The 11,656-nt window shown below is 42.8% G+C and overlaps 1 pseudogene; it reads right to left on the minus strand.

Annotated features, from left to right (window-relative positions):
* Positions 1-1,998: 1,998 nt before the first annotated feature.
* LOC139439900 (olfactory receptor 5A2-like) lies at positions 1,999-2,959 on the minus strand (annotated as a pseudogene).
* Between the last annotated feature and the right edge of the window lie 8,697 nt (positions 2,960-11,656).

Consider the following 11,656-nt stretch of genomic DNA (forward strand, 5'->3'; position numbering starts at 1 on the left):
CCCCCAAATTCCATAAAGAATGGGCATGATTTCTATATGATGAATATATGTGAAACATTAAATATTATGCAACTACAAATATAATGTCTTCAGAAATGAACCCAGTCAAAGTTCCTTTCTCTTTCTCTGTTGTGACTAAAGTATAAAGTGTTCCTTTAAATTTTTCATATATTTAATTTTATACACTATTTTTTATTTTTGGAATAAAATAAATGTTTAACCATTGCGGTCACCCCTCGGGCTGAAGTGTGGTTTGCTGGCCTGGCGGGGGAGCGGCCGCGGCAGGCCAAGCCGCTGCCCCCATAATAGGGTGGCTGGTCGGACTCACCGCCACCCCTGAAGGGAGCTCGGCATGGGCGCAGAGTGCCCTCGGGTCTCCTCTTCTCAGCGGCCATGCTTCCGTGGCCGCCCCTCCTCCCAGATGGCGCCACCCGATGCCTTGTGGGGCGGCACCCTTCTTCTTCCTTCTCCCTGCGCAGGCGCAGGGCAGAAAATTCCAGTCTGCCCTTTTCCCCTCCCCCGACAGCAGCAGCAGCCAGGTGTGGGTGGAAGAATCCAGCCCGCCCTTTTCCCCTCCCCCGACAGCAGCAAGAGCCAGGTGTGGGCGGAAAAATCCAGCCCGCCCTTTTCCCTTCCCCCGACAGCAGCAACAGCCAGGCGTGGGCGGGAAACTCAAGTCTGCCCTCCACCCCAGCAACAGCAGCCACCAATCCCTAAACCCTGCCCCTTCCCCCAGCAACAGCGACAGCCAATCCCTAACCACCACCCCTCCCCCGTCCAGTACCGCCCACTGACCTTTCGCCGGCAACCAATCAGAACAGGGCGTGGCTTCGACCAATCAGCCTTCCCCAGCCCCTATAAAACTGTTGCCTCTCCCTCAGTAAAGTGGACTTGCGTGTTTACCTTGTCTCTGCGGTAGTTCTTCTGCCGTGCACCCTCCAGTCCTGAGAGCCCTCGACAAGGGCCTGGCCTCCCTTGTCCCCAGTTCGTCGCCTGCTTCTCCGGGCGACCCCTTCGTCGCCGGCTTCTCCGGGCGACCCCTTCGTCGCCGGCTTCGCCGGGTGACCCCGTCAGCCGAACCGCGCAACCCCTTGTGAGACCGATCCCTCGTCTGCTGCCGGACCGACCCCTCGTCCCAAGTGGGACCGACCCCTCGTCCCAAGCGGGACCGACCCCTCGTCCAGAGCTGGACCGACCCCTCGTCCGCAGCCAGGCCCCACCTCTACCGACCGAGCAAGCCGTCGCAAACCATTAAGTAAAAGAAAGAAAGAAAATCAGTAAAGGGAAGAACAGGCTGTATGGTGTTGTGAGTGCTAATCACTTCTCTACATATATTATTCATTACCCATTGTCTTCTAAAACCATAAGCACTTGTATGTTTTATCAGCATTGGTTCTAATCAAGAAAACTATCTTTTAAAAATGTATTAAATATAGGTGTCACTGCCTCAGGCTGATTCCTTCTTGGTGGCATGATGGCACCAGAAATCAAGGATGCCAAGTTTTCACTTCTTTCTGCCTAGCTATTTAAGGCATCTGCAAAAGGTCACTCACACATTCGTGTCTTGATCTGCCAAAATATTTTTTTTTAATTTTTTTATTTTTTATTTACTTTGTAATAATATTACATTAAAAATATATATGTGAGGTCCCATTCAACCCCATCCCCCCACCCCTCCTCTCCCCCCCCCCAACAACACTCGTTCCCATCATCATGACACATCCATTGGATTTGGTAAGTACATCTTTGGGCACCTCTGCACCTCATATACATTGGTTCACATCATAGCCCATACTCTCCTCCATTCCATCCAGTGGGCCCTGTGAGGATTTACAATGTCCGGTGATTCCCTCTGAAGTACCATCCAGGGCAGCTCCATGTCCCAAAGACGCCTCCACCTCTCATCTCTTCCTGCCTTTCCCCATACCCTTCGTCCACTATGTCCACTTTTCCCATTCCAATGCCACCTCTTCTATGTGATCTGCCAAAATATTATTCTTACTGAGGTAAACTTGTTGCCCTCTTCAATTTCCTCTTGAGGGCCTCTTTTATCTCCTTGTTCCTCAAGTTATAGATCAGTGGATTTAACATAGGAATAATGATGACATAGAATATTGTCAATACCTTACCCTGCTCCAGGGAGTGGACAGAGCTGGGACTCATGTACACAGAGATGGCTGTGCCATAGAAGAGTGTCACAGCTGCCAGGTGGGAAGCACAAGTACTGATGGCCTTGGACCTGCCTTTGACTGAGGACATATTCAGAACAGATGCTGTAATGAAGCCATAGGATAAGAGTATAATGAATAAAGAACAAAGTCCAACAAATATAGCTATTAGAAAAAGAAACACTTGGTTGAATAAAGGATTAGAGGAAGACAAGGAAATAATCTGTGGTATGTCATAGAAGAAATTTTGAATATTTGGCCCACAGTAGTAGAGATGAAAGCAAGAGATGGTTAGAACTAAGCTACAAAAGAAACCACTCATATAGGCCCCAGAGACCAACTTCCCACAGAAACCAGGGGCCATGATGGCTGAGTAGAGGTGTGGGTTACCAATAGCAACATAGTGGTCATAGGCCATGGTGGCCAAGAGGCAGCATTCAGTCAGCCCCATTCAAGCCCCAACAAAATACTGAGTAGCACAGGAAAGGAAGGAAATCTCTTTTTTGCCTTTTTAAGAGGTCTGAAAGCATCCTTGGACTAGTGGAAGAAGAAAAGCAGATATCTATACATGATAGGAAGTTGAGGAAGAAGTACATGGCTGTGTGCAGTTGGGAGTCCATCCTGATTAGTATAATGAGACGCAGGTTCCAGGTCACAGTCACAAGGTAGATACCAAGGAAGATTGGAAAGAGGATGAGCTACAGCTCTTTTTCATCTGAGAGTCCCAGAAGAACAAACATGGTCACAGTGGTGTGGTTTCCACCCTCTTCCCTGGATCTTCTTGCTACCATCTGCTGAAAAAAGATGAGAGAAGGAAATAGCATTATACCCCCTCCTCCCCACAACAGAAAAAAGAAAAAAAGAAAAAAGAAAAAGAAGCACTCTTCTTTATTTTCAGTCATGTGCCTGGCTAATTGTATAATCTTAAAACACCAAAGTTAAATTATTCTGTGCCTTTTGTATACAATCACCAACCTTGACTGGAAATTTATTTGGGTAAAAACTACCATACTGTCTTTTGGGAGAAAGATAGTAAATTGGCATCATTAATACCTTAATGTCTTAATTTCTCCCAAAATGTCTTAATTTCATTCTTTCCCAACCAGTCTTTGCAAATATGTGAAACTTGGAGTTATACCAATTTAGGAAAATGCTGCCATCTCTCTATATGTTGAAACAGAAAGACTTTGCTCAGTTATGGCTCTGCTATTAACTCAATGCTTGGAGAAGCCCCTGATTCACAGTAGGAGTTATACATAAAATGAGGACTCTAGAGTAGAGCTCCTTAAAATTCTCTTGAAAACTAACTTTCATTTATTTTGAAACCTGGGCATGTCAATAATTCTGTAGCAGACTTTCTACCCTCACAAAGTTGGAGAGATCTGAGAATAAGTAGGATGGTGCAAAGAGTCACAAACCAAGAAGCTGCAGGTTGAAATGGATATGACTTAACTTCATGACTCTAGACAGGCTCCTGAGATGTGAAGTAAGACAAGGTTGGAGGAGCCGTGAGGAGTCCTTCCTCACAAGAGCTTATATTCCTTTCCTTAAATTGGAAATACTGAGTTAGTTTATCTTGGACATTGATTCTTGATCTTCTGTGATTCCTTTGAAAATCTGATGGAAAACATGGCTCCTCTCCCTAGCAAAATGCATTTGCCACATTTGTATTTGGATTTTTTGTTGTGTCTGTCACCCAGAAATTTATCCATGGTTACCTACATGGGAAAGTGATGTGGACCTATGTAAAGTCAGTTTCTTAGGCAATGGTCATGGCGAGAGGGAAACAGGGGTGGAATTTGGGGAAGTTTTTTTTCTTTTTCTTCACACTGGCACCATTCAGGTAGAGCAAAGAACTAACTCTTCAGGCTGAATGGTACTAACCAAAGAATATTTTTGCATCAGGCATTGTTATGTTCCCTTCAAGAGAGCGTAGCTTTCATTCTCTCTAGGCAGTCGTTAAGACATCCCCCCACCCCCAAACCACAAATTTCATTCAGAATAACCCAAGTTAGAAAGAAAATCATGGAAAGCCTTGAAAGGATGAATACACCTTTCAAATGTTGCCCTGGCAACATTTGATGATAGAATATGGAAGTCTTGGAGATTTTCCTCGATGTTTGCTCATTAATGAAATAAAATATGTCAAAGGACTATTCATATTTGTTAATATTAGTCATCCAACATACTTCTATTTCTATTCATTTCCCAGTCACTTGCTTCCAAATGTGAAGAAAAAAGTGAAAATCCCTATAGATGTATAAGGCTTATCCAGGGAAGTAAGATCAAATAGTTCATTTCTGTAAATGGGATCAGTTACTGCCTCCTCAGTTATTGCACATGGTTCTAAGAAGGATTCTAAGGAAATGAGGGGACTAATTGCAAAACAAAATCAAGATGTCTGCTATTGGTGTGGGAAAGAGAGAATAGTAGCAGACGATGCATTTACCATCCCAGACTAGGGTGATTCTGTCTATAGTGAGACTAAATAGAGGGAAAATATTCTGGGAAGAGAGCAGGAGATAATATGTATCATCATTATCATCTTCATCACCATCATCAAAAACCATGACAATAAAAACTTATGGACCAGCTACCTCATATACTGATCCTCATCTTGCAATCACAAAGACCTGTGCACCTTCCTCTCAGGTCCATTCATTCAATATGATAAACTTAGGCCTGAATTGCTATTAAGTACAAACAATGTTTGTTTAATTTCCCTTATTTTAAAAATTATATAATCTTTTGGACCCCAATTAGATGTATGTTATCTTCTCACTCTATCCTCTTATTCACTAATACCTTAATGTTTCTCTACTGTATTCTGTTCAGTCTTGAAAGATATTTCTTCCAGTTAATTATCCTATCAGAAGTTATGTTATTTTGTTGTTTAACCTATACACTGAGTTTCAGATTTCGATCTTAATTTTTCTCTCTCTTCTAAAAGCTCCATATTATTCTTCTCCCAAATACATCAAGTCAATTTTGATATTGTCTTGTTCTTGCATCATATTTTCTTTCCTTTTTTTTTTTTAAGGAGGGGCTGGGAATTGAATCTAGGATGTCATACATGTGAAGCAGGAACTCAACCTCCAAGCTACATCTACTCCTCTCATCGTATTTTCAGTATTTTCATTTATTTAAGCATGTTAAATGTACTTGTTAAATTTATTATCTACTAATTTAAATATCTTTAATTTTCAGATTTGATTCTATAGTTTGATATTATTGTCTACTTTTCTTTGTTATGTCTTGTTTACTTGTTTATTCAGTGATTTTTTAATCATGAGTTCATTATCCTTTGAACTTTATTTGTGGGAATAACTGAGACCTTAGTTTAAAATGTGTTCCTTCAGAAGTGATCTTTGTTAATTCTGTCAGGTGCCTTGGGAGCAATACCAGTCCAGAATCTCTTTAAATAAAAATTTTGACTTGGTGGAATTTGGGACCACAAGAATAATAAGATTTAAACTGCATATTTACATGAGTTCAAGTTCTTTTTTGTCTTTATTTAACATTAAAAAAATATGAGGTCCCATATACCCCCCACCCCCCTCACCCCTCCTCCCCCCACAAAAACAACCTCCTCCATCATCATGAGACATTCATTGCATTTGGTGAATACATCTCTAAGAACCGCTGCACCGCATGGTCAATGGTCCACACCATAGCCCACACTCTCCCACAGTCCAACCAGTGGCACATGGGAGGGCATACCATGTCCGGTAACTGTCCCTGCAGCACCACCCAGGACAACTCCAACCCCCGAAAATGCCCCCACATCACATCTCTTCCTCCCACTCCCTACCCCCAGCAGCTACCATGGCCACTTTCTCCACACCAATGCCACATTTTCTTCGATTACCAATCACAATAGTTCATGAATAGAATATCAGTAAGTCCACTCTAATCCATACTCTTTCCTCCATCCTGTGGACCTTAGAATGGTTGTGTCCACTCCACATCTCTATCAAGAGGGGGCTTAGATTCCACATGGATGCTGGATGCAATTCTCCTGCTTTCAGTTGTAGGTATGAGTGCAAGTTTGAGGTTAAGAATTTTCAGGGGAGACTTTTACTTTTTCTCTGCTCCATCCAATCTAAGGTGAAGAGAGGGGTGCAAATCACTATCTCATTGTGTGGGGTAGGTATTTCTAGTTTTCCTTCTGAGATTGTCACCTTTTGGGAGTTCCTGATTTCTGTGGGGTGAGAGGTTGTCTCTACTTAAACCTTGTACACTCTGTTTGTCTCCTGCTGCTCACAGGCTTTTAGGGCTTTCAGGCACCAGGAATGAGTAGATCCCTCCTGGGCACTTGCTGGCCCCAGACTCTTGCTCTCTTAGGATTGTGTTTTATTTTCATTTTATGTACTTTAAGAAATTTCTTTGGGAAGCAGATGTGACTTAAGTGATTGGGCTCCTGCCTACCACATGATGCCTCCTGGAGAAGATGGGCAGGTCAGCAAGCTGGCGGGATGGGCAGGTGCGGTGAGCTGATGCAACAAGATGATGCAGCAAAGGAGACACAAAGAGGAAAGACAAGGAGAGACACAACAAAAGTGGGGAACTGAGGTGTACAGGGCGATTGAGTGCCTCTCTCCCACATGGGAGGTCCCAGGTTTGGTCCCTGGTGCCTCCTAAAGAGAAGATGGGCAGACACAGAGTGCATACAGCAAATGAATAAAGAGCAGACAGTGATACAGACAATGAGAAGTGGGTGGGAGGCTAATTGTAATATGAGGAAATTTCATCTGTGATTTTATTGCATTGATGTCTGATTACATATACAATCAACTGAGGAGATTGCCATCAGCAATGGGTGACATCTCATACAAACAGTTGAAGGCCTTAAAAGGAGAAGTGATTTCAGCATTCAGAGAAAGAATTTCGATCTCTGCTTCAGACAGTATCTCCTAAGGAACTCAAGGACCTTTATTGGAGTTTCTGGCTTGCATACCCTATGGAATTTGGACTTGTGCATCCCCATGGTAGCATGAGACAATTTTATAAAATTTCATACAATTTATAGATATCTCCTCCCAGTTGTTTCTTAGAAAGCACTAACTAAAACAGTGGTGTATGGTAATTCTGTATTTTTCCATGACTTCTGTAAACCCACAACTTTCACTAATAAAAATGTTTAGCATCACATATTAGTGTAACTGAGGGACAAAGAAATCTTTAGAAGGCAACCACTGCAAAATTTGTTTCTACAGATGCCTAGTAGATAAAATTATCAAGCATGAAATCCTACCTCATGCAGAGATCCATGGTAAAAAAATGATCTCATTGTTAACCTTAGAAGCTCCTTTATTTTTTATTTATTTATTTATTTATTTATTTATTTTTTATTGACTTTGTAATAATATTACATTAAAAATATATATGTGAGGTCCCATTCAACCCCACCCCCCCCCCCCCCAACAACACTCGTTCCCATCATCATGACACATCCATTGGATTTGGTAAGTACATCTTTGGGCACCTCTGCACCTCATATACAATGGTCCACATCATGGCCCATACTCTCCTCCATTCCATCCAATGGGCCCTGTGAGGATCCACGATGTCCGGTGATTACCCCCGAGGCGCCATCCAGGGCAGCTCCACGTCCCAAATACGCCCCCACCTCTCATCTCTTCCTGCCCTTCCCCATACCCATCGTCCACCATGTCCACTTTTCCCAATCCAATGCCACCTCTTCTATGTGGACATTGGATTGGTTGTGTCCATTGCACCTCTATGTCAAGAGGAGGCTCAGATTCCACATGGATGCTGGCTGCCATCCTCCCATTTAGAAGCTCCTTTAATTGACACACTTTGTCAACAACTCTAGAGTCTATAGATTTTTATTACCTCTGATTTAGTTACCTTTTATTTCCCTTTTATTATTATTATTATTTCCCTCCCCTCCCCCAGTTGTCTGCTCTCTGTGTCCATTCGCTGCGTGTTCTTCTGTGACCGCTTCTATCCTTATCAGCGGCACTGGGAATCTGTGTTTCTTTTTGTTGCATCATCTTGTTGTGTCAGCTCTCTGTGTGTGTGGTGCCATTCCTGGGCAGGCTGCATTTTCTTTCATGCTGGGTGGCTCTCCTTACTGGGCGCACTCCTTGCATGTGGGGCTCCCCTATGCTGGGGACAACTCCTGCTTGGCAAGGCACTCATCGCATGCATCAGCACTGCGCATGGGCCAGCGCCACACGGGTCAAGGAGGTCCGGGGTTTGAACCATGGACCTCCCATGTGGTAGGCAGATACCCTATCCATTGGGCCAAGTCTGCTTCCCTCCCTTTTATTTTAGTACCCAGTAATTACCAGTGATTTGTAAGCTTTCTTCTTTTGTTTTGGGTGGTTATCTGGGATAAAAAGTTATGTTCACTCTCATTCTTCAGTCTTTTCTCACCCCATTATTGACATAATATGTTCTATCTTCCCGTGCATAAGTGCACTTGACCTTCTTGGCAAATGAAAAAAGAAGGAAATAGAAAGAGAATTTGAAGAACTGGGCTCTTGGATACTCTCCTTTTCTTTAAGCCATCTGTGAGCAACACTTCTTATATTTACATTTCTTCCACCGTAGGTCCACCTCTAACGGGGATTAGTGGTTTTGAGACAGTTTAACATATATGTAGGTCAGGAAACAAAATCTGAACAGCTCTGCCTACCAGAAACAATGAAGACAGGATTACTCTTAGATAATCAAGTAGTGCATCTATTTTAGTGGACATGTGGTCCCTCACTTCTGCTAAGAGTTGACATGCTAATCAAGAGCTGCATTGGACCCACTCAATTCAGTAATCCTAAGCCCTGTCCAACAGTTTCTCATGTGGACTTCTCAAGTATGACTTTTTAAATGTAACAAATATTGTAATATAGGACCCTCAAAAATCACACACAACTTTTCTTCTGGGTCTTTGTTAACCCTTTTTATTTATATATTATTATTATTATTATTTTAAAGATACATACATCACACAAAATGTTTCATTAAAAAATTTAAGAGGGTCCCATATTTCCCACTTGCTATACCCCCACTCCTCCCACATCGACAACATCTTTAAATTGTGTGGTATTATATAGTCAAAATTAGGCTAAAATTTATTCATTCAGCCTATACACTTACATATCCTTCTACAGGTTTGTTTTTCAGGTTAAAAAAGCCAACATGGAAGATGGTCCCTTATAAAACTTAGACTCCTCCAAGTACAATGATACTAAATTCTGGTAAATTTATGAAATTCTATGTATGTCCTAGACCTTTAATGTTCTTTAGAGCAAAATCCCTAGGTGACTTACCTAAGAGTTTGAGAAAACTTTCTTCTCCTGTGATCCAGTTTCTTTTACTCTGTGGTATATCTAGATATTCAGAAAGTGTCAACAGATATTTCACCTTCTGACTTCTGAGAGTATCCCTTTCCACCAGTAACCAGAGATGAACACAGCCTATTCTTAGCAAAGTTAGACTCACTCAGTCTTCCTTGGAAATGTCCCATTTGTGGAAGAAGATGGGCTTACATGTTTATGAGCCTTCACCATCACGTCTACAGGGGACTTGAGAACACAGCTCACAACAATGAAAAAACAATTACAATCCTGCAGGCTCTAAGGAAATCACCCTGGGTGATATAGGGAAGACCAGCCCTGTTAATTTGTCCCTTGCCTAAACTCCAAGATCTCCCTTCAGGGTGTTAATCTTTTGAGACATTTGTTATTAGAGAACCCTCGTTTAACCTGCCTCTTTATTCCCCAAGAAGGAATCATGGGGCCAGTATACCTCCAGCTAGTCAGACTCTGCAGTAGAGGTGGACCAGACTCTCCACTTTCTTATGATGGAAAAAGTCATTACTTTTAGATGGTACTCCATAGAGTGGATCATAGTCAGAAGATAAGGAGGAAGAAATCTAAATGGCTTTCTTTGGCTCTCCCTAAGCTTTAGCTGTGCTGTTTAAAGAAGTAAAAGAGTAGGTTAGGGAGAATGAGAGAAGGTGAGAATGAGAATATGAGAAAGGGCAGAGAAAAGGAGAAAAGGAGAGAAAACCCTCCAAATTATAGGAAACTTTGAAAAGACAAATAATATACAATGCCTTCCAAACACACAAAAAGAAGGAACCCTTCTACTTCCCTCATCCTACTTACTACCTTTTCTCTCCAGTTGTACAGGAAGAGAAGCTATTCTTGTTTTTGCAACTCCAAGAATCTTAAAGAGACTAAGACCTATTTCTTTGTTTTTTAAGCACTGGCTTCTCTTTTAGGAAACTCTTGACACTACTCAGGAAGAGTATCCTATAGTGGATAAAATACGTTATGGAGATCACCTAACGGTTGTTTGCAATAGATTAGAAGAAAATGTCTGCTCGTGCTTGTAACACATCCTTAGTCACATGTTTTACCTCCTTCCAACCCTACATTTGAAATGTTCTCTTAACCTCTATGTGACAGGATAAAATTTTAAATAGTATATCGCATTTCCATTCTATTTCATTCCATATTTCTTTTGTCGTTCTCTTTTAGGCAGTTAGATTGTCAGAGAGGGGATATGACAGCAAAAAGAAATCAAGGCAAAGATGATAAGGCCAAAATCATGAGTGAGCCTGCAAATCAGCGTATAGGCAGCATCCACAAGAAACAACACAATTATCAAATAATTGGAAAACACAAGAGCATATAAACCTGAACATCCATTGATTTAAGCCTGGGAGGGCAGCCAGAACATTAAGAAGAAGAGTTGTGGAGCTTCAGGGAGACAGCCATTGGGCAGTGAGGGATTGAGTCCTGCAGTGCTTCCAGAGTCATTGTAAAAGATGGCTCAGCAGAACAATTTCTACTTAACAGCAGCTGAAAGTAGCAGTCATCATACCTAATGGACCTTTAGAATGTTAATGGAATCCGGGAGGCGGGGCAAGATGGCGTCTGAGTGAGTGCATGTTAAGGTCTCTCCTGAGAAGAGGCAGCTGAGTGGGGTTGGAGTCTTACCAGAGTGGGGCGTCTTGGGATCTTGCAGGGCAGAGGGTGTGTGGACATTAATTTGGAGAGAAAGTGGTGGAGGTGGTACTTGATAAAGGTAGAATTGCTGCTTACAAGTACAGAGGTCAAATGCTGTGGACTGGTGGGACCCTTGCCCCAGGGGCTGGCAGCCCGGTGTTTCCTGAGCACTGTCAGTTGTAGGGTGGTGTTCCTGGGCCCCATGGTCCCTGGATGCGTGGTCCCCAGGTCAGTGTCCCCTGAGACCCCATAGCCCATGTTCCATGGACCTACATGCCCTGGGTCTGCAGAGTCCCGGACTTCCCTTTCCTAAATTCAGTGCTCCCGGAGGTCCGGGATTGCCTTAGCCCTCCGGTTTTGGACTGACTCTGTGGGTAGGAGGGATTTGGTGGGGGGATGCAGTAGGGAGGCCTGGCTACTGTGGGTTTGATTTTCTTGTGCCTCCCCCCCCCTTTTTTTCTTTTCTTTTTTCTTTTTTTACCCTTGGAGGAGCATACTGGCCGGCTT

Source organism: Dasypus novemcinctus, chromosome 10, assembly GCF_030445035.2.
Source record: "Dasypus novemcinctus isolate mDasNov1 chromosome 10, mDasNov1.1.hap2, whole genome shotgun sequence".
Lineage (NCBI taxonomy): Eukaryota > Metazoa > Chordata > Mammalia > Cingulata > Dasypodidae > Dasypus > Dasypus novemcinctus.